The 27,434-nt window shown below is 39.7% G+C and overlaps 1 protein-coding gene across 1 annotated transcript in view; it reads left to right on the forward strand.

Annotated features, from left to right (window-relative positions):
- Window positions 1-27,434, forward strand: part of LOC149176110 (protein PHYTOCHROME-DEPENDENT LATE-FLOWERING-like) — a 206,575-nt gene that overhangs the window by 90,543 nt on the left and 88,598 nt on the right. The window contains exon 5 of the mRNA XM_089419864.1: window positions 8,967-9,047. The gene's annotated coding sequence lies outside the window, so the exon portion shown is untranslated. The remainder of the gene's footprint in view (window positions 1-8,966; window positions 9,048-27,434) is intronic.

A 27,434-nucleotide genomic window follows, 5' to 3' on the forward strand; every position in this document is an offset into this window, starting at 1 on the left:
ACATTCAAACACATCAACGTCAAATCCAACCTCTCTGAGACTTTGGCAGTAGTATGCTTGCAAACCCTAGCTCAAAAGCAAACCCTATCAACTGGCAACATATACTTTTCTGTTGACATTATCAATCTTACTAGTGTCATCATTCATACATTATCAAACATATTGACAAACTCTTTGATACATTGACCTCTGTTTTATATTTTGCCTTGCATCAATTTTGCACAACTCTCTCTTTTGCAGTAATAACATGCATGAAACCCTGGTTAAGACAATGCTCACTATCAAACCTTAAAAACAAACATACAACAACTTTCTCGCAGTCTCATCCATACGTTATATTGACAGTCTCACTAACATTACCCTTAGTGGCAACATGTTAATTTTAGGATAACAATGGTATGTTCTATGCTTAGAGCAATTTTATGTCAATTTCTTTATTAGCCCAATATCAATATCCAGTTTAGCAATCACATCAACATGATAGTAAAATACAGATAGAACATAAGCAATAACAGTAGAATACTAGCCAAGACAAGAGGACACAAGATATGGCACTAGTCAGGGACAAACCCCAATGTGGGGAAACTCTTGATCAATTCTTCTTATAATTCTTCAAAAGTTCAGCAGAGAGAGAGTATAATGTATAATACTCACTTGTCCTATTACAGTGAAAATGTGATCAGTCAAACAATAGAAACAGAAAGCCCTAACCAGAAAGTCAACACTGGTCAACATGGCAAAATTCTTCCTCAATTTAGTTTGGTCAAACCCAGTCAACTTTAGCCTCCAACAAGAAGTCTAATTAGCGCAAAATAGTGCAAAAAAGTCTAGTCAAAATTGGTTAACAATAGTCAACCCTACAGCGAGTGCTAGTATAGTCAATTTTGGTCAAACAGGAGGTCAGAATGCCTCAGTTCTTGTGCCCATAATTGTGGCTTGTTAGAATAGAATTTCTCTACCCAAAATCGCATCAAAACAGGGCAACGCTTGGTCAACGCAAGTAAACAACTTCTGCAGTTTTCGGTCAAATCTGGTCAACACTGAAACAGAAAAACCCTTCGTTCCCTTCCCACGTGTGGAGAGCAGCTTTTGATTTTTGTACCCAATCAAAGTAGGAGAGAGAAGATGAGTGAGTGAAGTTTGTTCAAATGAGGAGGAGGCATCATGTATTTATAGGCAAGTGTTGAGGATGAATAGACGTGATTGTTGGGCTTTTGAGCCTACATGAGTTTGTTGGCTGACCTTGACAATTTGTCCATAATCAAAATAAATTCATAACTTCATTTGTACATGTCAGAATGGGATGATCTTTAGATCAATCCTACACCTCTCGGAGAGAGGAATCCAAGAAAAATATGAGCTGCCTCATATGAGCTGTCTAATGTGAAGTTTGGCCCTAGTTGCCAAATTTATCACTCCCTCTCAATTAGGGAGAACTTCACCTGCCAAACTGTCTGACAATATGTACCATCACTTTCTTTGCTCTGCTATGCTCCGCTGAACTAGAAGAAAGAAGAAATGATCGAGAATGTATCATACCATTCTCCACTAACCCGAAGTCAGTCTCCACTAATAGAGAGTGTGTCATAACACTCTTAACCGACCCGGAGTCAGTTTCCATTGATCCCAGTTCAATATCAACATCCTATATAGGTACCGTACACGATACGCCCATCGGTAATACTATGGTCCCTATCCTCATTTCCATACTCATTGGCTAAATGAGAGGTACTTCACATGAGTCCCGGACTGCATGGGTAGGATGTGCCCATAGGAGAAGGTGAACCACTCATCCTGCTCATATGCCATAGGAGAAGGTGAACCACTCATCCTATGCATATGCCACCATGGGGTATCACAGGGGAAGGTGAACCACTCACCTTGTACATCGCAAACAATTAGGGGAAGGTGAACCACTCAACCTATGGTCGCTCATCGCTCCAAGAAGTACCCTAAGCCCCTCAGAGCTCCCAGAGCTCAACATCCATCCCATACAGGACCCTCTTAAGAGGGTCTCTCCACGACTCCAAGTCCTTCACGGAAGGTTAAGAATTTGACCTTCCCAAGGGGCTTCGTAAGAATATCGGTGACCTGATCATCAATCCCAATGTGTTGGAGCCTTATTGCTCCCCGTTGTACCATATCCTAGATAAAGTGGTACCTGATATCAATATGCTTGGAGCAGTCATGAAACACGGGATTCTCCGAAAAATGAATCCCACTCTGGGTGTCACAGAAGATCACGGTGGTATACAACATATATCCAAACAATTCACTAAAGAGTTTCCTCAACCAAACAACTTCACAAGAGGCCAAACTAGCGGCAATTTATTCAGCCTCAATGATGCTCAAGGCAACCGACTGCTGCTTCCTGCTCATCCATGATATCGAAGCAGAACCTAGAGAGAAACAACATCCAAATGTGCTTTTACGATCCACCACACTGCCAGCGCAGTGTGCATCAGAGTAACCATGGAGCCTCACATTCCCGATAGTATATCTCAGTCCATAACTGATTGTGCCCCCAAGATATCTCAAGAGATTCTTGGCAGCAATCCAATGTATGTGATGAGGCTCGACCATAAACTGGCTCAATGTTCGGATGGGAGTTCACCAAGAATATCAATTTCCCCACGGGCCCACGAGTTGACGATACTCAGAAGGATTTCCTAAATCAGGCCTAGCAGTACTTCCACATAACTTCTTGAAGTTGAGTTCCATTGGAGTAGTCACGGACTTGCAGTCCACCATCCCAAATCTTTCAAGTATACAATATATTTTCCTTGAGAAAGGAAAATCATGCCTGGCTTTTGCCAGACCTCCAACCCTAGGGAGTAATGCATCAGTCCTAGGTCCTTCATCTCGAATTCAGAAGCCAACTCCCGCTTACATTGATGAATGAGAGGGTCTGTACTTGTCAGAAAGAGATCGTTGACATAGAGTACCAAGATGAGAGGTCTATCATTCTTAACCTTAAAGTAAAGGTTCAGATCAACTTCACTTCTTGTAAATCCCAACTTCATTAGATAGCTATCGATCCTCTCATACCAAGCCCGAGGTGCTTGCTTCAACCCATAGAGGGCTTTCTTCAACTTGCATACATATGTCTGACGATCTTGAACTTCAAACCCCTAACGTTGTTCTACATAGACTTCCTCCTCAAGTGAACCATGCAAGAAAGCAGTCTTGACATCCATCTAATGAAGATTCCATCTTTGCGAGGTAGCAATGGCTATAATCAAACAGATGGTGGCGTGGTTGGCAACCAGTGCAAATATCTCTTCATAATCTACACCTTCCTTTTGAGAGAAGCCTCGAGCAACGAATTTGGCCTTGAACGTTTCAACACTTCCAACAGGTCCTTGCTTGATCTTGAAGGGCCATTTTGAGGTGACAACAAATTTGTCCTTGGGTCTAGGGACCATATCCCAGACATCATTCTTCATAATCGACTCATACTCTTCGTTCATTGCATCCTTCGAAACTTGATGTTTGGCTACTTCTTCGAATGTGCAAGGCTCAGATTGAATAATGGGTCTCATAGCAGTTAAGTACCCTTGGTACCTATTCAACGTCTTGCTTTCACGAAATGTCCCCCTAGGTGCAACATGTCTCTCGGCAACTTCGAGAGTCTTCCTAAGCCATGAGGGTCTCCTTTTCGAGGAGGGCTCATGAGGGGGTGGATCAATGGGATCCATTGGTCCTTCAGCATCAAGCATCTGCTCATCCTGCGGTTCTCCCTGCTTTCCGAAATCTGCTTCTTTGTCCTTCCTTGGAAGAGGAAGGTTACTAATCTTCCCAAGGGCTGCATCCTCATCGAAAGTGACATCATGACTTATCTCCACTTCTCTTTGATTAGACACATAGATTCTATATGCCTTAGAGTTTCATTGTAGCCCACAAATGTTCCTTTCTTCCCAGAGGCATCCAATTTGCTTCTCTTTTCTTTTGGCACATGAAAATATACAGGGCTACCAAAAATTCTAAAGTGAGAAACGTCAGGTTTCTTACCGGTGAAAACCTCTTTGGGAGTTTTGGAGTCCAACGCTTAATGAGGGCATCTATTTTGAACATACATGGTGGTGTTTGCAGCTTCGGCCCATAAGAACTTTGGAAGGCTTTGATCATGAGGCATGTCACGAGTGGCTTCTACGATAGAAGGATTCTTCCTTTTAGCAACACCATTTTTCTTAGGAGTATATGCGGTAGTAGTCTTCCTCTTAATGGCAACTTGTCTACAATAATCTTTGAACTCATTTGATTCGTATTCGGTTCCATTATCGGTCCTCAATATTTTGATCTTCTTCCCGGTTTGATTTTCGACCAAAGCTTTGAAAGAACGGAACCATGAGAATACTTCGTCCTTCTTCTTCAAGAAATATATCCAAGTCTTGTGAGAGAAATCATCTATAAAGGTTGCATAATATAAGTATCCTCCCAATGAGTTCATAGGCATTGCACTAGATAGATCAGAATGAATCAATTGCAATATGTCAGTAGTCTTGCTATCACTTGAGGGGAATGGTCCCCTTGTATGCTTTCCTTCGGCACACCCCTGACAAACACCTTCATGTTCTACTTTAAATTCAAGCATACCTGTCACCATCTTCCTTGCATCGGGTAGAGCCTTATAATGTAGATGAGCAAACCTCCGGTGCCATAATTCAGATTGAAGTGATGTGTCGCAAGACATAGCTCCCAATGGACTTCCTCCAACTTGATATAGACTATCAACCCTAAAGCCAAGTGTAAATGCATCTTTGAATTTTTTATTCTAGACACGTACCTTTCCATCGATGAATGCCACCTTGAATCCTTTGTCCTCCGTTGCTGAGATAGATACCGGGTTCTTCTTTAGATTGGGTACATATGTACTTCTTGTAGATGAATGGTGTTACCTTGATTCAATTGAAGTGTAACATTCCCAACTCCCTTCACGGTGTAGGTGTCATTGTCTCCAAGGATAATTTCTAAATTTGTATCCCTTTCAATCAGATTTGAAAGAGCTTCCTTATACCCAGTGAAGTGCCTTGAGGCACCACTATCAATCAACCGATTTCCCAAAGTGTCTGGAGGATGAGGCATCATGTATTTATAGGCAAACGTTGAGGATGAATAGATGTGACTGTTGGGCTTCTGAGCCTACATGAGTTTGCTGGTCGACCTTGACAATTTGTCCATAATCAAAATAAATTCATAACTTCATTTGTACATGTCAGAATGGGATGATCTTTAGATCGATTCTACACCTCTTGGAGAGAGGAATCCGAGAAAAATATGAGCTGCCTCATATGAGCTGTCCATTGTGAAGTTTGACCCTATTCGCCAAATTTAACACAACATCATCAATCACTGGCAATGCCCACTCTGCTCATTAACAACTCATAGCAGCAGTGTCTCTATAAATACAACGTTCATCATAATACATGGCAGCTATATTCTAGCAATTCTGCAACGGCCTTTTCTGTTTATAATATCCATACAGCACAACACTCAGCCATATACAAGGACTACTTGGCATGTTACATGGCAGTCCTCTGTACTGCTCTCATAGTGCAGAACCACAGTTCCTAGCAATATGTTGATCGTTCAAAAACCATATAGTGAAGCATTGTATATGAAACATCAACAACCCTTTTTTCCGCTCAAGGTGTATCACTTCAATTAACAATTTCTTTGTTGCAAAACATACCTTAAGAGCTTATCAAAATTGAAGCTGCCTTAAGTCTTCTGCCACTGTTTTAATTGGATCTGTTGACTACCAAGGAGATGCAACATGATCTGACCTCTGTTGATGACTTTGTCTTTGAAGATGTATTGTCTTGAAGAGAAGTTCAGTTATGTCTTCAGAATCTTCAATGAAACCCTAGTCAGTCCTTAAGACATCAGTCCTTTGGTCCTTAGAGATGTCTTCAATATAACAGTGATCAAATGCAACCTCTTTCTGCTATGTAAACTTCACAATTGCTGCTCCACAACTTGACTTTATCTTGTGATTATGTCTCAGAAAAATATAAGTTCTGAAGTTGCCTTGAGTATTTGTCAAGTTACTTCCCAATCATATGACTGTTACAGAATGTGTCAAATTAGGCCTCAGTACACTGTTCTGCAATACAAAACCAAGCTGCCATTCACACCTACAGGAAGATATGCTTTCTCCTTCCGCGCACACATCTTCATTAAATGTACTAATTGGACATATGTACTGCAAACACACTGTTCTCATCCAACATTCTGTCTCTGCAAACACACTGTGTTCTCATCCAACATTCTGTCTCTGCAAACCCATGCACACAGCTGCTAGATTTTACTCCAATCGCATTGGTGTATCAATCGCTTCTATGTCAATGGCACATACATGTAAATTATGCGCACTCTGTCCCACACTTCAATTCACATGCAACATAAAGCTGTATTCCTTCAGGCTTCTGCGAGTTTTATTTATCACACTCAACTGCAAGGCATATGTATATTTGCTTCAGCGTTTCTCTGCAACATCATACGCAATACTTAGCTCAATTGCACCAGCATGTAATCCTGCACATACTCTGTCACTCGCACAGGGTCCAAATTGCACAACAATAACGAGAATTTGATCCACGACATCATCCTTCTGCAATAACACTCTCACATGCATGTAGGGTTCCATTTGAGCATACACATGGAGTTCAGATCAGAATACGTTGATTTTGCCGCCGAACAATAACCAGATATGCTTCGCTAGAAAGTCTTTCCAGGAACATCAATCCATGATTGTAGAGCACAGCACGCCTCATGATAAACTGCAGCGAGTAGTGTGATCCAGATCTTAAAAAATAAAGAAACGAAACCAGTGAAAAGCTTCTGTCAACGAATTTGTCCGACGACCTCAGAGACAAACATACTCATCAACAGGAATTGATTGTTAATCCTTTGGTGTTTTTCAAACGATGAAAATGTCAAATGCCACATATTTATATCGTTCATGTGGTCCAAGGTTTTAGAAGAAATCGACCATGGGCCTTACTTTATGCTTGCCTTGGATCACGATTATTATTTTTATTTATCCAATACAACTGACCCTGCATGTATGGAATTTAGAACAATCATCTCCATATTTAAAATTTATGCCTAATTCCATATGACGGTGCCTTAGACCCCAACGACCATGCACATTCTTCAATAAGATTTTGCCTTACAATATTTAATAAAAATATTGAGCTTTGTTGAAACCATGTGACATGGCCATTAATAATTGGGCTAAGGTCCATATAAGTGCCCTTAGAGCCGACCTCATGCATCTTGAGAAACTAATTTCGTAAAAAAATCTGCTTTTGAAAGGCTGATTAGGTCAAGCACTTATGGCCCATACTATCACCAGCATCATGAATTTTTAATGCCAACCTTGGACCAATCACAGAGCTGCTTTTAGGGGCACTTTGACCGAAATTTGGGGCTTCAACTTGATCAGGCATATTTCCTCAACCGTGAGGAGTTATGTGGCTTGCCGCATACCGTTGTAATCAGCACGATGAAGACCATCAATTGATGGAGGTCTGCATAGCAACTTCACTGATCTTCATCCTCAAAAAATTCAACAAGTGCGGGGCTTCTAGGGTTTCCTTGCTTCCTTCTAGGGCTTCTTGTCAATAGGAGTTTCCAACTGATGTACTCCATGACATATATTAAGAGCATTCAAGAACCGATGTTGGCGTCAATGACAACACCATTCAACACTGTATTCACATATCATAAACCATAAAACATACTTGTGGCACATAGGAATGTTTTTGACATGATAAGTATGTGAAAGTTGGCTTGTTACAGATAAACTCAATTGTCATGTTTTCACCTTCTGGAGAAGTTTTAGAATTTCAAAAATATATATTGTGTTTTGTAAGGAGTTGTGGGCAGTATTTTGAAGCCATGAATCTGTGGTGCACAGCAAGTTATAATTTCATCCATCCATTTATTTAAGCCTAATTTATACACTTTTTCTGCATGAGAAAATGTGAGAAAATTTTGGAACATATCCTGTTTGTATTCTCTATGCAAATTTTCCTCCTCGGGATTCTGTGATTACAAGGGTTTCAAAATCTGAACTGTTTGCTGTTTTTGGGAATATTTCAAATCTTTTGGGTGATCTCAGTTGGCACTACTTCATACTTTTAGAATGCTAGTCTTTTTGTTTCCATTTTGTCTTGTATTATATGCCATTTCTGAGAAACACACTAATTATAAGACCACAAAATATCCATTGAGGCAAAGGTATATCAGTTGTTCATGCTGCAGCTTTTGTAAGTTTCCAATTCATGTTTTCCAGTACTTGGTTCCTATAGTCATCTGTTCGTTGTACAATGGCAAAAAACTTTTTCTTTATCCTCTCACTTAACTGCCATATGCTACTTTTATTTGATATTGCAATGGTCAAAGTAATCTCTTTCCTTGTGTATAATCTATTACGTTTAGCACAAGTATCTAGTTTATTGTTGATTCACAACCACTGCTTTTTGCTAGTAAAGCAACCATTTTGCCCCAAGGAAAATCTCATGGGCAAACCCAAGGGATTCTTCTTCACATTCATTGATGGGATCTTGGGTAAACTCGTCACTGTAGACTAGTGTGCCTCACCCAGGGGATTTGAACTGGGCACCTGTTGGTGTGGAACTAGCCAAATACCCAACAACAGTGGTGACAACTGCTTCAGTTAACTGCTTGTGCTGAATAGTAAAGCAACTTACTGCAATCTTTTTGGCATTTAGGAAGCTGTTAAAATTTTGAATTTTGAATTTTGAATTTTTCTATTTTTAGTGGGAGAAATATTACTGTGGCTGTTCAGAACTTTGGTCCAACAACCTAGGGCATAAACATGAGATTGATACATTAAAACATCTTTCTGTATCGTCACTCTTCATTTGTTATAGAATACCAATTGGTAGTATCCTATAAATGTAATCTTAGATATTGTATGGTCACAATTTTGACAGGCAATTGATGGTGGTTGGCTGCCTGGAGATATTCACGAAGATATGCCATGCAAGTATGTTGATGGTTGTGTTATTTGTGAGGTATGGTGTGCAACCTCAAGCTATTCATGGACGCTTTTGACTTATTTACAAAATGTGTATTTTTTTGAGAAAAGGAGGTGTATGTTATTCCAAGGAAATGTATATACGTAACTGGGCAGGGGTCCTCTAGAATCTGCAGATTACTGGCTCCTATTACAATCTATTTCAAGTGTGATATCCAACTAACCATACTTCATGTGTTTACGAGACAATAATCTATAAAACAGGGCCAAAAAATGGCTCTATGCAGACTGCAAAGCAAACACTGAATCAGGGCCCTCTGATACCAAAAATCTAATTGAATGAATCTGCCTGTGACCTGCATGACAATTAGTTACGGGCATGGTTTTTAATGTGTGTTTTATAGTAGACATTGTTGAAAAGTGTAACTAGGTTTGGTTTTCATAATGACATGTAAATATGATTTTATATAATGAGATGTATTTAAGAAAAATAAAATTATTATATTGACTTGCTTCATGGGTTTCATTTAGTCAAGAAAGAATAAAGTCATTGTTAGTCATTGTCATTGACATGTGCAATTCATGGGTCTTCCTAACTGCTATCATGCATGACTCGACTTAAGGCCGATCAAGCAACTCGACAAGCCTTCGGTCAAAGAGATGTGCGAAGAAGGCGCTGCACAGAGAAGTGCGAAGGAAGGATAAGAAAGGAGTTTCTTCTGGGTATGTGAAAAAGATTCTTCTGGGCAGCGAAGGAAGGGTTTCTTCTGGGGCAGCGAAGAAGGGTTTTCTTCTAGGCAAGTGAAGGAGAGGTTTCTTTTGGGGCTGCACTGAAGGATTCTTTTGGAAAGGTCAAATTAGAGATCTAGAGACCGAGTTTCTCTAGAGGAAACCAATAAAGACCTAAAGACCGAGATTCTCTAAGTAGTGAAAAGATAGAGTCCAAGGTTCTCTAGAAGGAGCTGACGAGAGCAGTTCAAGATCAAGAAGAAAGGCGAAGAAAGGAAGAGGCAAAGCATCAAGGTTAGTGACAAGGTTTCTGGGAGGATATTAGAGTCAAGGGTCTGTGTCATGGTCTTGGTACTTATCAATTGAAGATCTAGAAGTGTAGGTTTTAACCTCGTACATAAATTACTTGCATACGAATTCTTAAACACAGAAAATAAACAATGCGAGAGCATAACACATAAAACACATATACACAGAGATTTTCCTCTGGATCCCAAAACCGGGACTACCAACTTGATTTTTCATTATGTTCTTTTCAATGTTACAATACATATTTATACATGTCGAAGCATCCAATACCATGGACCGAAAACCATCGCGTCCAAAATCATGTGCGAAAAATCATGCACAAAACCATGGGTAGGTCCGCCCAACCTAATATAGGGTCCAAAAACAAAATTTTCTAGGGCGCTGTCCCGGACCCCATAGAGGGGGGTTACCTGCACCCGTCAAACCCCCTGTGACCCCCCCGCCATGCAATCAACGCAACGAAGGGGGGGCTTCGCCCCCCTTTAACTATGTGGGCTAGTCATGGAAAGAATATAACACAACCCAACATTCTCCCACTTGTTGTTTTCTTTCCACAGGGGGCCACAAGAGAGCTTAGTCATTTATCCATCCCTGCAATGCCCATTGTTTCTCTACACCAGGAGAACTTTTCAGAGCTCACAGATTTTGTCAATGCATCTGTAGTATTCTTCAAAGTGTCCACCTTTACCAGCAATACCTTTTTGTCTTATATCATATCCCTCACAAAGTGATACTAAACATCAATGTGCTTTGTCTTTGAATGATATGCAGGGTTCTTTGCTAAGAAAATTGCACTTTGGCTGTCACAGTCTATCCTTATAGCTCCCTGTACTAACCCCATACTTGAACACAATCTTTGCAACCAAACTGCTTCCTTGCTTGCATGAGTGGCTGCCATGTATTTTGCCTCTATAGTTGATAGTGCCACTACAGATTGTTTCTTACTTATCCAACTGACTGCACCTCCAAATAGGTTAAACACATACCCACTTGTAGATCTTCTCTGATCTAGATCTCCAGCCCAGTCTGCATCAACAAAGCCATGAATATCCAACAATATGCCCAATCATGGTCTTCCTTGGTAGCACAAACCATAATCACTAGTGCCACGCAAATACCTGAAAACTTGCTTCACTGCTGTCCAGTGCTCCTTTCTTGGTTTTGACATAAACCTGCTCAATACTCCCACTGCATGTGCAATGTCTGGTCTACTACAGACCATCGCATACATCAGGCTACCGACTGCACTTGCATATGGAACACGAGACATGTCCTCTTCCTCTTCTTGTGTCTTGGGACACTGTTCAGCAGATAGCTTCACACCTACAGGAATAGGAACCTTCACCGGTTTACTATCTTGACATACTTCCTCTGGTTTAACCAGAGCTTCCTCTATGCTCGATCTCTTTTAATTTCCATGCCCAAACTATAGTTTGTAGCACCAAGATCTTTCATGTCGAATTTGGAGGACAGTTGGGTCTTCAAATCTTGGATAATTACTTTGTCATTTCCGACCAGCAACATATCATCCACATACAAGACCAGATAAATAATACGGTCACTAATTAATTTAAAATACACACAGTCATCTGCTTTGCTTTTTGTGAAGCCAAGTCTTCGTATAAATGTATCAAATTTCTGATACCACATCCTTGGTGACTGTTTTAACCCATACAAAGACTTCTTTAATTTGCATACCAGTTCTTTCTTACCCTTCACCGCAAAGCCTTCAGGTTGCTTCATGTAGATTTCCTCTTCCAGATCCCCGTGAAGAAATGTTGTCTTCACATCCATCTGTTCTACCTCAAAATCAAGAGTAGCAGCAATAGATAAAAGTAATCTAATAGAAGTTACATTGGCAATAGGAAAAAGATATCACCAAAATGAAATCCCGACACTTGGGAATAACCTTTTGCTACCAACCGAGCTTTGTATTTCTCCACCTTTCCTTTTGCATTTGTCTTCTTCTTGAACACCCATTTGCTTCCAATGGGTTTCCTTTCAACGCGCAACTCCACCAGATCCCAAGCCTCATTTTTGCGCAAAGATGCCATTTCATCAACCATGGCCTCTTTCCAGAGTTTGCCGTCCTCTGAATCTACTGCTTCCTTCACAGTTTTGGGATCATCGTCAGTAATAGATAAAGAAAAATTTGAACAGAAAGCAGATGGACTATACCTTTCTAGCTGCCTTCTTTCTCGAACTGATCTTCTCACACCCGGAGTTTGTGGCTCTTCATCTTCTAATTCCTACTCTATTGTAGAGTCTGATTCTTTTTCCTTAAGCTTAAACTCTATTTTCTCAGGTTCCTTTGGTTGGACTTCATGTTTAATAACATCTTTTACCTCTCTGAACACCACATCTCGGCTGTACACAACCTTCCTTGTTACTGGGTTCCAAAGCTTATAACCCTTTAAACCATCCTTATACCCAATAAAGATGCACTTTTTCAGATTTACTATCCAACTTGGTTCGTTTCTCCTTTGGAACATGTACATATGTATCACATCCAAATACCCTCAGATGTGAAAGAGAGGGTTTCTTACCAGTCCATACCTCTTGTAGAGTCTTATCCTCCAATGTTGATGAAGGTGATCTGTTGACCAGGTAACATGTTGTTTCCACCGCCTTTGCCCAAAATCCCTGTCCTAACCCGGCACCACTGAGCATGCTTCTTGCCCTTTCCATCAACGTCTTGTTCATTCTTTCTACAACTCCATTTTGCTCAGGTGTGTATTGAGTAATCTTCTGCCGTGCTATACCACACTTCTTACAAAATTCTTCAAATTCCTTATTGCAAAACTCTCCACCATTATTTGTCCTCAACACCTTTATCTTCTTCTCTGTCTGGTTTTCCACTAGAGCCTTAAATTCTTTAAACCTGTCAAAGACTTTAGATTTCTTTTTAAGGAAATATATCCATGTATTCCTTGAGAAGTCATCTATAAATGATACATAGTACATAGACTTACCCAGTGATGGAACCTTCACAGGTCCAAACACATCACTGTCCACAAGTTCTAATATCTGTTTCGCCCTCTTACCACTAGAGGGGAAACTCACCTGATTATGCTTCCCATATACACAATTTTCACAGAAATCAAAATCCAGAGAGCTATTACTCGTACCTTCTACCATACCTTCACCAGGAAGTATTCGAAGGCCCTTCTCTCCAATATGTCCAAGCCTTTGATGCCACAGCATGGTTTTCTGTCCAGAGACCACTAGATTTCTACTCCATTTTCAGGAACCACAGAGCTGTTGCACCCATCAACAACAGTGATACCTTGCAGCTTGTACGGAGTTCCAATCCGAACTTCCCGCATCAATACCAGTGCTCCCTGAACCATCTTGCAGGTGTCCTTCTCGAACACTGTTTTTACACCTGCATCATTCAGCTTGCTTACAAAATTCAAAGTTCTGGCTAATGCAAGAATATGCAGAACAACCAGAAGTGTTCTAACCCTTCCACCTTGCAATTTCAACTTCGCTTTTCTGCGACCAACGATTCTAGCCTTCTTGTCATCTCCCAAGAATACATCACCACCATCGTATTTCTCATACTCGCAGAACCACTCTCTATGGGGAGTGAAGTGAAAGGATGCACCTGAGTCAATCAACCATGCCTCATGATCTACATGTGTACTTGAAGAAGCCAAGTACACATCCCCACCTTCATTTGAGGTGGTTTTTGCCTCTGCAGAAGGAGCATCATCAAATCCCTTTCCTTTATCAGGAGCTTTAGATTTACAGTCCCTTTTGCAGTGCCCTTCCTTTCCGCATTTCCAACACCACCTTTACAGGTTTTCCTGGAGATTTTGATCTCCCTCTAGATTTAGATCTCCCACTCGATGACTTATTTTTGTTTCTGTTCTGGGACCATCTTCGTACAGACAAGGCATTACCATTCTGGCTCTCCATATTTTTCCGTCTCATCTCTTCCGTCAACAAGGATGAGACTATTTTATCAAACTGCAAGGCAGTTGTATTGCTACCTATTGCAATAACCAGACTATCCACGAATCTGGTAGAGAACACAACAAACTGATGCACTTATCTTCATCTGAAATTTTAATATCAACAGATAATAACTGACTTACCACAATATTAAATGCATTCAGATGCTCTGTCACCAAGTCTTCATCTTTCATTCTCAGGTTATACAGCTTTTTCTACAGGAACAGTTTATTCACAGAGACTTAGATTGGTACAAAGTCCCTAACTTGTCCCACAAAGCCTTTGTCGTAGCTTCCCTGGATACATTCAACAATACTGAATCTGAGACACACAATCGTATTGTGCTCTTTGCCTTCCGATCCAACTTCTTCCATTCTTCATCGGACAATCCCGTCGGTTTAGTACCCGGATCTACCATGATCCACTGATCTTTATCCACCAACAGATCCTCCATCTTGAGTTTCCACAACTCAAAACTCTGACCATTAAATTTCTCGATCTCTATCTTTCCACTGCTCGCCATCTTTCACCACCAGAATCGATCTCGCGGATCTTCCACTGAACAGGGTCTACCACAGGCCTGAGCGAAACCCCTCAACAACAAAGGCGTTCCCTTGAAGCCAAAACAACTCTGATACCAAATGTAGGTTTTAACTCCGTACAGAAATTACCTGCATACGAATTCATAAACACAGAAAATAAACAATGCGAGAGCATAACACATAAAACACATATACACAGAGATTTTCGCTTGGATCCCAAAACCGGGACTACCAGCTTGATTTTTCATTATGTTTCTTTCAATGTTACAATACATATTTATACATGTTGAAGCATCTAATACGATGGACCGAAAACCATCGCGTCCAAAACCATGTGCGAAAAATCATGCACAAAACCATAGGTAGGTCCGCCCAACCTAATATAGGGTCCAAAAACAAAATTTTCTGGGGCGCTGTCTCGGACCCCATAGAGTGGGGTTACCTGCACCCCTCAACCACCGGTTAACTATGTGGGCTAATCGTGGAAAGAATATAACACAACCCAACAAGAAGAATTTTGATTGGGTTTTCCTCTCAAGAGGTGAGAGGTTTTGGCCCTCGTTGAGAAGCCTACATACTGTGTCAATTGTCTTTTATTGTGCATATTGGTAACTGTCTTGATGAGAAGAACACATTAATAAGCTAATAAAGAGAAGACTATAAGTTGAGAAGTAAAAGTATATCACAAGCAATTAACAAGCAGAGAAATCTTGTAACTTTGAATGCCCCAGATTTCTCAACTAACATGTTGCCTCAAAATCTAGCTGGTCTTGTAGAGGGGTACCCCAACCACTACCCCTTGCTTGTTATGGACTTTCACCAATGGGAGGCTTCCCAGTAGATAGGTTACCTATGAGAGATATTCTAGGATTGAAAGGTTGACATAAGAGGCTAATAGAGGATGGCTCTTTTTAAGTACAAGGCTCACCCAAGTGAAATAGGGCAACTTGCATCCTTTAGAAAGGCCAAATTAGGGCACACTAGACCTAGGGTTTGTGAAATAGCAAGCAAAATGGAATATCCTAAGGTCAATATGCTAAGAAAATGTTTCCAAACAAAGAATATTAGCAAGCCAATAGCACAAGAAACCTTCAAAATGTCCTTAAGTTGAAGCTTAGCAAAACTAGGGTTTACCTAAGGAAAATTAGATAGGGCAAGAGAATTAAGGCATAAATGGACATGCTAGCCACCAAAGAAGGTTGATTTTGGGGCAACCAAGTATTCTGTTGATGTTGAATCCTTCTACCACCCAAAAATTCTTCCTCTAGGCCAATTCACACTAAGCCCTAGTTGGGCCACTTATCCTAAAGAGAGCTGAAATTAGGAGAGAGAAAGAGAGAGGAATTCATGTTTATGGATAACATTAGGTTTGATCACCAAATTGACAAGGTCAATGCATAGTCCTTGGGATGATGGAGTCTATGGTTGTGATAGATTAGGTAAATCTTGCAAAGGAGTAAGGATGTTTTGATTCCCTAACATAAAACCCTAACTATTATCTTTGTGAGGGCTCAATATCACTTAGGAGAACAATTACAAGGATTCACCAAGGGGATTATCATTCACATTTCATGCATGAGTAATGCATACAATGATGATATCTTGATTTTATACAATTGATCTTCAGTAATAAATGGTGCAATCGAAAAACCCTAGATAAACAATGCATTCCATACATTAGACGTAAGATCAATTTTTTTTTAAGGACAAGGTTCACTTACAATTTAAAATGCATGTATAATCCACTATTAACCCAAGATAACTTCTCTAATGCCAAGAAAATAGCTCCAATATACAAAGTGCTCCATAGATCACATCTCTCCAAGCTACAAGAGGGTCAAAAATCTCCAAGAAGGGTCGAAATAGTCACAAGTAATGATGAATAGAAATGAATGGGCCTCTCCTCTATTTATGTGAGTAGGACCTAATATTAGCCTAATGACACCCCTAAAACAAGTTTGATCACAAAATATGCTTGGGTTATAAGCCAACCCTCTAGCTTTAACAATAAATGCCCTAATTAGCTCGCACGTGTGAGCCGCTAGCTCTCTAGGGCTGATGTCATGCATGAAATAAGCTCCAAATGGCATGTTCAAGTGCTATGATGTGTCCAAGGTGATATAGAAGCATGCAAAAATCAAGATTTAAGGTTGGTCCTCAAATTAACCTCATTGTGTCCCTTGTGGTCCCAAGATCTTGTTGGGGCACTGCAAAGTGGTCTCCATTGGTCTCAAACTGCTCAAAGTGTCCATCTCTGCTCCAATATTGAGGGCTTCTAAGGTGCAACTAGCCCTCTCTAGTGTTTGAAGGTGAGACCATCTTCATTTGGGCCCTGAATCCATTGCCATGCATCAATTGGTGCTAAGGCGAGCCTGGGGGCATGCTAGGTCTAGATGTTTCATCTTGAAGAGTCATCAAATCTAGTGCAAAGTGGTACAACATCTTGGGTGTAGGATGTGCCCTAGAACATGTCATATGTTGTTGTCACTAGGAGGCCCAAGAGTCTCAACGCTTAACCTGTTTGTGCCAATATGCTGTTCCAATGGCTTGGGTACCTGTGGAAAGGTGTCCAAGACATGGGTTGCTGAACTACTTGACAATCACAACAAAGATTCTAGTGAAAGCAACCAAATTAGGGATAAAAATAATTATTGCATCTAAGAGAACCAAGCTTGACATTCATGGGCTATTTAATACTTCATATAAGGATGATAGGATCTACTTCCAAATTACGGCCTTGAACTCACAATGATGTTTTCTCCCTAGGTTGGAGTGCCTAAAGAACAACCCTATTAGGTGTTTCCAATCCCTAAGGGGAAGTCATTCTTCCTCAGTCCACCTTTTAGTTGATAGGTGTTAGTGAATAATAATGATGGTAACGGAGGTGATAAGACTTCATGGCCAAGTGTCATCAATGTTGCACGACGTGGGGACATTTTTTGGAAGCGGGGACGCGAAAGCATCATTTCCCAAAAATCTAGCAAGCAAAGTGTCTCAGAAACGTCTACTATATATATATATATATATGTTATTTTTTTGCATTTATGTTAAAAAAACATCCAAAATACCAAATTAGTTGTAGAATACATGAAAACATGCATATTTTTACATAAATCAAGATACATATGACATCCATTGTACATCAATGATTAATTATTCTAGCATCAACCATCTAGAATCTAGATTCCTTTTCTTTTGTCTAGTCTTTGCCTCTACTTCAATTCTGTAGGGATATTAGTCAACATTGCCTAATTTTGTTCAAACAACCAAATCCAAGCCTTATGCTATGGTAGAGAAAGCTTAACATCCCTGATTAATGATTTTGACTTGAGTGAAGGGTACATAATTGCTAAGGCCATGACAAAGGAGTTCAACAATAAACAACACCAACACTGGGTACATATAGGGCTTGGTGCTCTTGATTAAATGCCAATCACGTGCCCTCATACATGATATAATCCAATGTAACACCACAATCCCATTGATCCTGAAAATTGTTAAGTCTGCTGAATTTTGAATGGAATATGAAATTCTATTTTCTGCATATGAAGTCTGATGAGGTTGGAACCACTCTCAAACATCCCAAGTCATTTAATGGTAATGTTAACAATTTAAGTAAAATGATGGAAATGAAAGATAAAGGAGAATGTCACTTTTACTTTAGGAATTTAAAATTACCATTAGGGAGTATCTACGAAGCGTCTCGGGAGCATAAAGGGGCACGTTGGGAGTATTAAAAAAGTGTAGTTCCTCACATAACAGTTCAAAATTTCAAAAAAAAGAAAAAGAAAATCCTCGCAGAACCATGTGAACCGTCCACCTTCTCTTGAATCCGCACGCGATCCGCAGTGGATACATGCTCGAATCTCCACAGATCCTCACCCGATCCTTTCTGGATCTGCAGATTGGGTAGCAGGAACCATGATCGACCCCTGACGGATCCAATTTTCTAGGAATTGGCCGAAAAAGGCGGAACCGTGGATCCGATTTTCGGATCCTTGGATCCGCCGAAGGATCGATAGTGGGTTCATATGGGACGCGTTCTGCCTCCAAATCCTTTGGGGGGGGTTCCCGCAACTATGAGTTCCATGGTCAAAGGGACCAGCGGATGGTGGTATCCGCATGCCAAGTGTATAGATGTGAGGAGGGAGCATTTGTGGATGCATTCGTGAGGAGAATTTGATCTAAAGACCTGTTCTTTCCAACCATGCTTTGCGAGTCCATCACTTCAGCCATAAGTGCCATGCACCTTGTGTACCTCTGTGGTTGCTTACTTTGGCTGAGGTTGATATTGGAAGATCCATCTCTCTCTTGATTTGTCTTAAACAAATCCTCCGCCCAATTGGCTCAAACTCTCCCTATACTGGGAGTCACGGACTGAGTGGATGCCTCCACTCGCCTTAGGCTATGGTCCTCATCATCTTGTTGGTTGGCCGAACTGCCAACTAGTCTAGACTCAAACTGAGATACTGGTTGAGGCTCCATCTTGAGAGCTCTATCCTGCTCTTATTCAACTATCACTTTTCCCTTTGCCTTGTTGCTCAGGGCTGTGCCTGTCTCTACTTGCAACTTGTAGATATTCTTCACCCTCACACCTATCTGCTTCTTACACGCAAAAGCTTAGTGCTGGAGGTTTTACCTCTGCTGAAGATGACATCATAACTCTTGTCCTCAAGGGTAGCTACCGAAACAAATTTTTTTCTTTAATCTTGGAACATAGAGGACATCTCTGAGTTGGAAAGAATTACCTAACTCCCTCTGAAAATTGACAATACCAAATCCTCTAGCTGCATACTTACCATCATTTTCTAGCTCAATTTGAAACTACATGTCCTCTTTCAAGCGGTTGAAATTCTTCTTGTTGCCGGTCACGTGGAAGGATGCTCTTGAATCAATATAATGTACACTGCTATCTACCAAGCTTGCCATGTGAGCAATCAATGAGAAATCTTTCTTGAATTGGGCAGTAAATGGATCTACCTCCGCTAATGCAGCGACATGATCCTTACTGGAGTCCTTCTTCCGCTTAGGACACTTAGTAGCATCGTGTCCAAACTCATGGCAATGGAAGCACTTGATCTTGCTTAGATCCTTCTTCTTGCCCTTTTGACTAGACGCGACCTCTCTTTGGCCACTGTAGTAATTGATCTACCATCTCTAGTTCCAACCTTTCCCAACCGGTAAAATTCTCCTTGCCACTGACAACATCCTAGAAATCATACCAAGACTTGTGATGTCCTGGAAGAGCAAAACTAACAAGGTCATGCTTTGTTGTAGTCACACCCACACCACCTAGCTCATCTTGTACTAGAGCAAACTTTGAGAAACAGGTGACAATGGGCTCATCCTTGCTCATTTGGTTACTCCTTCGCTTCTCCTTAAGAGCAAGCTTCCTGGTATCACTGGTACTCTGATATAATTGTAAGATGGCTTGATACATCTCATATGTTGTCTTCTTCTCATGGATATGAGGAACTATATGATCTCCGACCCATTCTAGAATAATTGTCCTTGCCTTGATATCATTCTTAGTATGCTGGGTCAACTGTTGGGGATCTTGTGGTGGTGGTATAGCTTGCTTCACAAAGTCTCCCACCCCATTATCCTCCAAAACAATCATGATCCTCCCTTTCCATGGAACGAAGTTCAAGGCTCCCTCTAAGCAGTGATCTTACTTGGAACGTCACTCTGCTTACTTAGAGAGTTCTCCAACACCTGCGCACTAACAACCTTGTAGTCTTTCACAATAGGCTGAACTTAGGGCTTAATAAGGCAACTTCTAACGACACTCCAACCTGTACTTAAGCTGCCCACACAAACTGTCCAGTAGGACCTCATCCACTTAGCAAAACATCAACTTGAGAATAACTTTTAGCATACCTTAACCAATAGACTTCTTCTGCTTGTGTAGGTCATGACCCTGTGTAATTACCTTAAGTTTTTCGGTCCTCTGATTAGGGCATCCTGCGCCAACGTCAGCCCACAATCTGCTGCCTCAAAACTTCACAAACCCTTCTCCACAGATTCCTCCTTTCTGCGCTATCACTTGTCCTCTTATATATTGTTGTTCCAGCTCCTTAAGACCACAGACCAGCCCTAAAGTAGGGCTCGGTCCGTCCGGTAACAACACAGAAAAAACTCAGCCTATTTTGCAAGGTGTTTGCACCACAAATAGTACACAGAAACACCCATAATGCTCCTCTTCCACGCCACCTGTCCCTGTCTAACTCAACTTGTTTCATAGAGATTCTACTTATGATGTTGCACTTGGATGTGCTAATCAACTTGTGCTGGTCTTTATTCTGTTCCTTACTCTGATACCATGTAGAATTTCCTTGAAATTCTGCTACTGCTTGAATGAACAAATATGAAACTAATCTGTAACCCAAGACACAAAAATTCTCTACCAATTTGCAACGGAATAGAACAAAAATAAAACACAATTACACAATAGCAAAAACACAAGATTTTGTTAATTTTATAGCTAGATTGTTCTTTGCTGAAGATAATTGCATTTACAACCCTTTTCATCATTTACATATTATATTCACCCCATAACATATTGGCATTATTAGCAATTATGTAGAAAGAACAATAACATCAACAATGCAGCTGAACAATAAGGAACAACAGAAGAAAAACATGCACCATGGAGACACCAGAGATTAGGTTAGAGATCAGAGCAAAACTCTGCAAGGGGGAAATCCCAACCAAATTATTCTTCTATTAGATATTCATCAATTGTTCAGCTGAGATACAAAGTACAATAATCATGAGACGTCATCATCAATCATATTAGGCCAGTTATAGCCAATCCAACAATAGACCATATCATACGGTCATAGGAGCACAATATACATCACTGTCATAGAAGCATTATCATCACTGTCATGGAAGCACTGTCATCACTGTCATCATTCACTAGGTCATTGTCATCAAGGAGCAGAGGTCACTGAATCATATGTATCATGGTCCTCTATCAAAGTCATTGTTGAGGTTACAGTCATATGCAACAAGATCACTATAGAGGTCATATACATGTAGATCATCTAAGTCTCTGATAAGATTAAGTGACTGATATCTGTTATTATCAATATTCACAAGCATAAGAATGACTGTCATGTGAATCATGACAGTGATATAGATCACTTTCTCAATGTCTTATAGATCATTGTAACATGTCAAGGGCGCTCAGAGATAAGCCATAGTAAGAAAGAGATCCAAAGGAGTATGATTGAGCCATATGGATGAGATCTACACGATACATGCAATTAACTGTACTATGGGCCACTGTCAACTATAAGAGAGCTAGAGGAATGAAGCGTGGTCACTCATAGATTGATCCGAGACCTGTGAAATCTTATTTGAACCATAATTTATATTCGCGAACTGTTGTGCGTAACAACCTACCTCGAGTTATCAAGAGCATGGAAATACAAGCATACATTTGAGACATGCATATGATAGCTACATATTCATGTATCACATCCACAAAACTAGTAGGCATACTAACTAATTATGCAGAATGTCCAAGTATAAGGTAATGCATTGAAATTACGTAAATATTAACATATCAAAATCTAATGAATATTTATTTTGAAGTACTTATACCACCATAGTAATATATAATTAATATATATACAATGAATTATGCTCTCTCTCTTCTGTCTCTCTCTCTCTCTATATATATAGGTTCAAAAGGGAAAATAACATAAGCCATTAATAATAAAACCCAAATAAATTCAAAGCATGAATTAATATAAATTTATTGAATGAATAAAGTATATTTTAGAAGGGGCACATATGTCTAAAATTAATATTTAATAAAGTATAAAGTATAAAATTATTGAATTAATATTTAATAAAAAACAGATATTTCCCCTGCTATAATATATGACCACTGCTTGATTTTCGAAGGGAGCATGTTGGAGGCAAAAGCTCGCTCCACCTGTGACCGACTCAAACCTTAATTAAACCTGGTTATGAAGACAGTGGGAGAGGGTGGTGAATGGGGAAGGTTATAAGAGAATTGAGGAGGACAGAAGGGGTAATTTTCTTTCAGGATTCTTACACAGGACAAGGAATGAAATACGAAGAAAGTCTTAGACACAGAGAAGAATTGAGCAGTTGTTCTTGAAGCTTTTGGGCATGGGGCCAAATTACTTCGAATTTGAAGTATTTTGGAGTTGGGTACCGAGATTGTACCCAATTTGGCTAGGAGGTTTTGGTCTTTTGGTAATAGGAGGAAATTGGGAAACGTCAAACTAGAAACTTCTTCAAATTAACTTCTAGGTATTCTTCTGAATTTTTATTTTCAAATTCACTCTATGGTTAATAATAAATTTAGGGCAATATTACGAATTCTGGTTGAATTATTAAAGCAAGTTTCATATTCTGGTTACAGTAAATGTCTAAGTAAATTATTTAGGGCCCTACATTGTGGACCTGTGCGAACCATGAGTGATTTATGCAAACCAAAGGAAAGCTATTTCTTTGAAGATATTTAAGTCATAAAGAAGACGATCTCACAATGCGGTGCCATTGCGTATGTGAGTCTACTGAGAAGTAAAGCGAATCCATTTGTTGAGCCACGAGACTCAAAGGAGTAGTGCGACCTACTATGACCCTTCACGAAAAGGTAATACAAACCATACTGTGACAAGTACTAAAAATAGATAATGCGAGCCTTTTTGAACGTAGAGAAAGATGATGATCGATGCCCATTTAATGAGATCCAAGGGTGTCTTTTTATATATGATTATGGAGGTTATATTTGACCTTTTTATAAAGGGAGGCCGACATTGAATTTAGAGGGAAAAGCTTTTTCATTCAAATTTGCTTGTTTTAAGTTTTAACAGTTAAATATATTTTTACAAATCCTTTTATGATCACTTGCCCAAGTTCCAAATTTATTAATAATAACTCTTTTGACCAATTTATAATTATTCCTTTCCTCTGGGGCTAGGTGGGCTTTTTCTTTGGGGCAGTAGGGTTTCCCTTTGGGGAAATTTATCCTGAAGCTGCTCATATTTCAACAGATTTGTCTAGGGAAACCCAACTGGGAAAACCCTCTACTAACTGTAGATTTTATTGATAGAATTTGAGCAATTGTTCTCTTACAAGGCAATACAGTTTTACTAGAAAACACACATGTTTTCCCTGCTTAAACTAAGCTTGAACACCTTGCGCACAATCCTGATCCAGCTCTTCTTGCTTGTGCTGTTTCTCTGCACCTATCTTCTAGCCCAAGTCTCCTATTTTCTAGGGCAGATTTTAGCTCCTATTATCTAGGATCCTCCTATATCCCAGCGCACACCTGCAAGCAAAAAATCTCTCCTCCTCTTGCTGCATATAGGCTTCTCCTTACATGCTCTCCTAGCAAGCCTCTCACACACAATCTCGTGCATACAAGAATGAACTACAAAGGTGCCTTCGTCCTCCTTATAAGCTTTTCGATCATGCTAAATCTGGCAAGTTAATTTTAGAACTCAGACTTGTGATTGATTTGTTAACTGAGTCAAACTGACTCTTCTAACTCGTCCTGCCTCAATTAGAAACTGAAGCTCACTAACTTGTCCTTTTCCAAAAATAAACTCGCACTTGGAGACAAACAAAACTGAGCCTCCAACTCCTGCGCATGAGTTAACTGCTCCATGACTTGTCCTATTTCCTAGGAACTTGTGCATGCTAAAGGAAGACTGTTTGTGGTCTTTCTTGACTAAGGCACAAGTCAAGAAGGACCTTCTCTCGCTACTATTTTCAACAATGCCATGGAGGGATGCCTCAGTGGAGGTTACAATGGGAAGAGAAGGAGGCTGAGTGCTCATTGGACCTGTCTGCTAAATGTGGGGAGGAAACACTGCACTCCTGCTGGCCATTCACCACTGTATGTGTAGCTCCTACTGTCCAAGGCTGAAGGGAAGTACTCATGATAATGAACTGCCCCGAAGTACTGGAAGAAGTGCTGATCCATGATGTGTTTCACCATCTCAGGGAAGAGGCCTGCAACTTCTGTATGGGGGTGGAGGACTCTGCTGGAAAGGTGAGCTTGTTCTGGGATCTGAGTCAACAATTCTGCAAGGGTCTTATAAGAGGGGGCAGGAGAGCCCTATTGGTCTCATGGCTCTGAACACTGCTGGAATAGTGCTGTTGATAGTTGGATCCCTGGTGTTCCTCTCTGCTCATAGTACCAGAAAAAATGATGTAATCATCTGAGTGGTGTTTGGGCTTGGAGTGGCCTAAACATGGTGGAATGAAGATCTAGAAAATCTCTCTACACAGAAAAACATTGATGATCCGTCTACTGGAAAAGGATGGAGACTCGAGAGAGTGCTTGGAGACTCCCTGAGGAGTCTTTGTGTCATGTGATTGTTATTCAAATAATATTTTTATCTGTAGCTTCTTATCTGTTTTCTGCTACAAGACTATTCTAGGTCAATTATTGAGAGCATAAATCTTGTTTCGGTGACTGGACAGAATTTTCCTACATGTGAACTATGTTTGTGAATGACAAATATTGCAACGCCAAAATTCAAGCTTGATGCATGAATATAGGCAAAGTTTTGTGAATGTTTAAGAGTTTCTGAAATAGTTTAAAATGGGACATTGATCTGAAAGTTGAATAACAGATTGAAGACAATTTATCAATGTTCCAAGTTTCTGGCACATGGAGATGTGGGAGCAGTGAAATACATTTTGAGGATGTGTGGAAGCACCATCCAAATTCTAGTGGACTCTGTAGGGAACGGTGGGGTCTCCAACATGTAACATAACAAATCATTAGTGATACATGTAATGCTGGAACATAATATAATAATTCCGATTGAAAAATCATTTATTATTGTTGTATTTCTCATTATATTAAGAAAATTCAGAAGATATAGATCTAAAAAGTCATAAAATCACTGATCTAAGAACAGGTCAAATGACAAATGAGCATCATTGTTCAATGCAATTGTCAACTAATCTCTGCATCCAGTTAATGCATGAAGGAGTAAGGACTGATCATGGAAATGTTATTATTTGAACTAGAATCATTTTCATTTTCTAAAATATTCAGAGCCACTCTGACCAACCCAAGCCGTGCCTCATCAAGGTTCTCCTCCCTGTTATGAATAATATATATATATATATATATATATATATATAATGTAAATAAATGAATACTGATTGATTAATTAGTAGTTAATAATGAGGAGGCATGTCACTGACTCACCAAGGACATGATCGTACGTTAAAAGGTACCTGCCTAGGGTATATAAGCAGGCCCTCACTCTCATTTGTAACATCATTCTTATTCATACACTTTAATATATATTCTTGTATCTTCAATGGAGATCTTTATATTCCAAGTCTTTTGGAGTGTTTAACCCGCTATAACGAACTTTGTTCGTAACATTGGTATCAGAGTTGTTCGATCCTCTGGTCGCTTAACCGCTACATGAAGCAGCGTTTTCCGATCCAGGTCCTTGACCATCAAAATTCGTCAACTTTGTTGCCATTGAAACATTTTGCTACAAGAGTTTGGAGTTCTCCATTTTGCTTATCGTCAGGCCTTTGGCCATAAAGGAAAGAGAAAAAAAAGACTATATATATATAAAAATAAAACAAAAAGGAAAATGAATATATATAAAAAGAATTAAGAAAAGTGAGGAAAAAAATCAAAATAGATAAAACAAAAAGAGAAAAAAATTATTAATATAAAAAAAAACCAAAAAAAATCGGAAAAATAATGGAGATGAAAAAAAAGGCTTATAAAAATAAAAATTGGGAAACAAAATTTGCCAAAAATAGAAATTATATTTAAAAAAAAAGAGGATTCTTCGCGTGTGTGTTGCATCCTCGATTCCACTATCAACAGTCCGCCGCTTGAGCCAGTAGCCAAAGTCGACCCTATATCAGCGATCATCGCAACTGCTGTGACTCACAAGCTACTCTGTCACAATATAAAAACCGCCAACAATTCCGTTGTCAACCCCGATAGTCTGCGACAGACGGTCACCTTTTCTTCCACCGTCGGTCAACCCGATACTCACTGCCACCGACCAAACTATACCCATCGCCACCACCACTCAGAGCTATTGCTTCTCTGTTGCCAACAACTATCATACCAATTGCACGCCAATCCACGACAACCGTAGGTTTTTGGATGCAATCTGTGCATAGTTTGGCCATACATTTTCGTACTCAACCATTGCTAGACCCTACCACTACATTTTCATGCATCTGCCTCTAATTTGCTATATCTACACACTTCACCTTCCATATTCATTCTACCAATCTGCCAAGCTCATTAGTCAATCAAGAAGTTGGTAAACGATCACGACCCTTCTATAATTAAACAGATAGAGAATTAAGAATACAAGTCTATAATTCGCAAGTCACCAAATCTCATGCCTTTTCGATTCCAAATAAAAATAAAAATAACCATAAACCGTATTTAGATTTCAGAGGTTTACAACGAATGCCAACTTAAATAATTTTGTATTAAATTAAAAACTCAAGTTACCTTCCACGTGAAGAAAATAAGGGTAAATTACTTTTATTTAGTTTTGTAGGGAAAACAAAAGTTCTTTTATCATATGAAAACAAGGGTGAATTAATTTTAAGTGGAATAATATAAAAATTAAAGGGCTAAGTATTGAAATTCAAATTAAAGAAAAAAATAAAAGTATTTTTATAAAGGATAAAAGGGTTATTTTAAAAAACCCCAAGTTCATCTTGACAAAGCAAAATGGAGTCAAACATTGACAAGAAAGAAATTGAGACTAATTTAGAAATGAAATAGGGAAGATTTCCTAAAACTTTTAGTATATGTGTTTGTGCGCTATTTAAAATCGAAGGATCAATTGCGGGAAATTATGTTATCATCTCTATTGATCCTACTC

The sequence above is a fragment of the Pinus tabuliformis genome, chromosome 4_1, assembly GCF_031772625.1.
Source record: "Pinus tabuliformis cultivar Carrire ecotype Pingquan chromosome 4_1, CPIR1, whole genome shotgun sequence".
NCBI lineage: Eukaryota > Viridiplantae > Streptophyta > Pinopsida > Pinales > Pinaceae > Pinus > Pinus tabuliformis.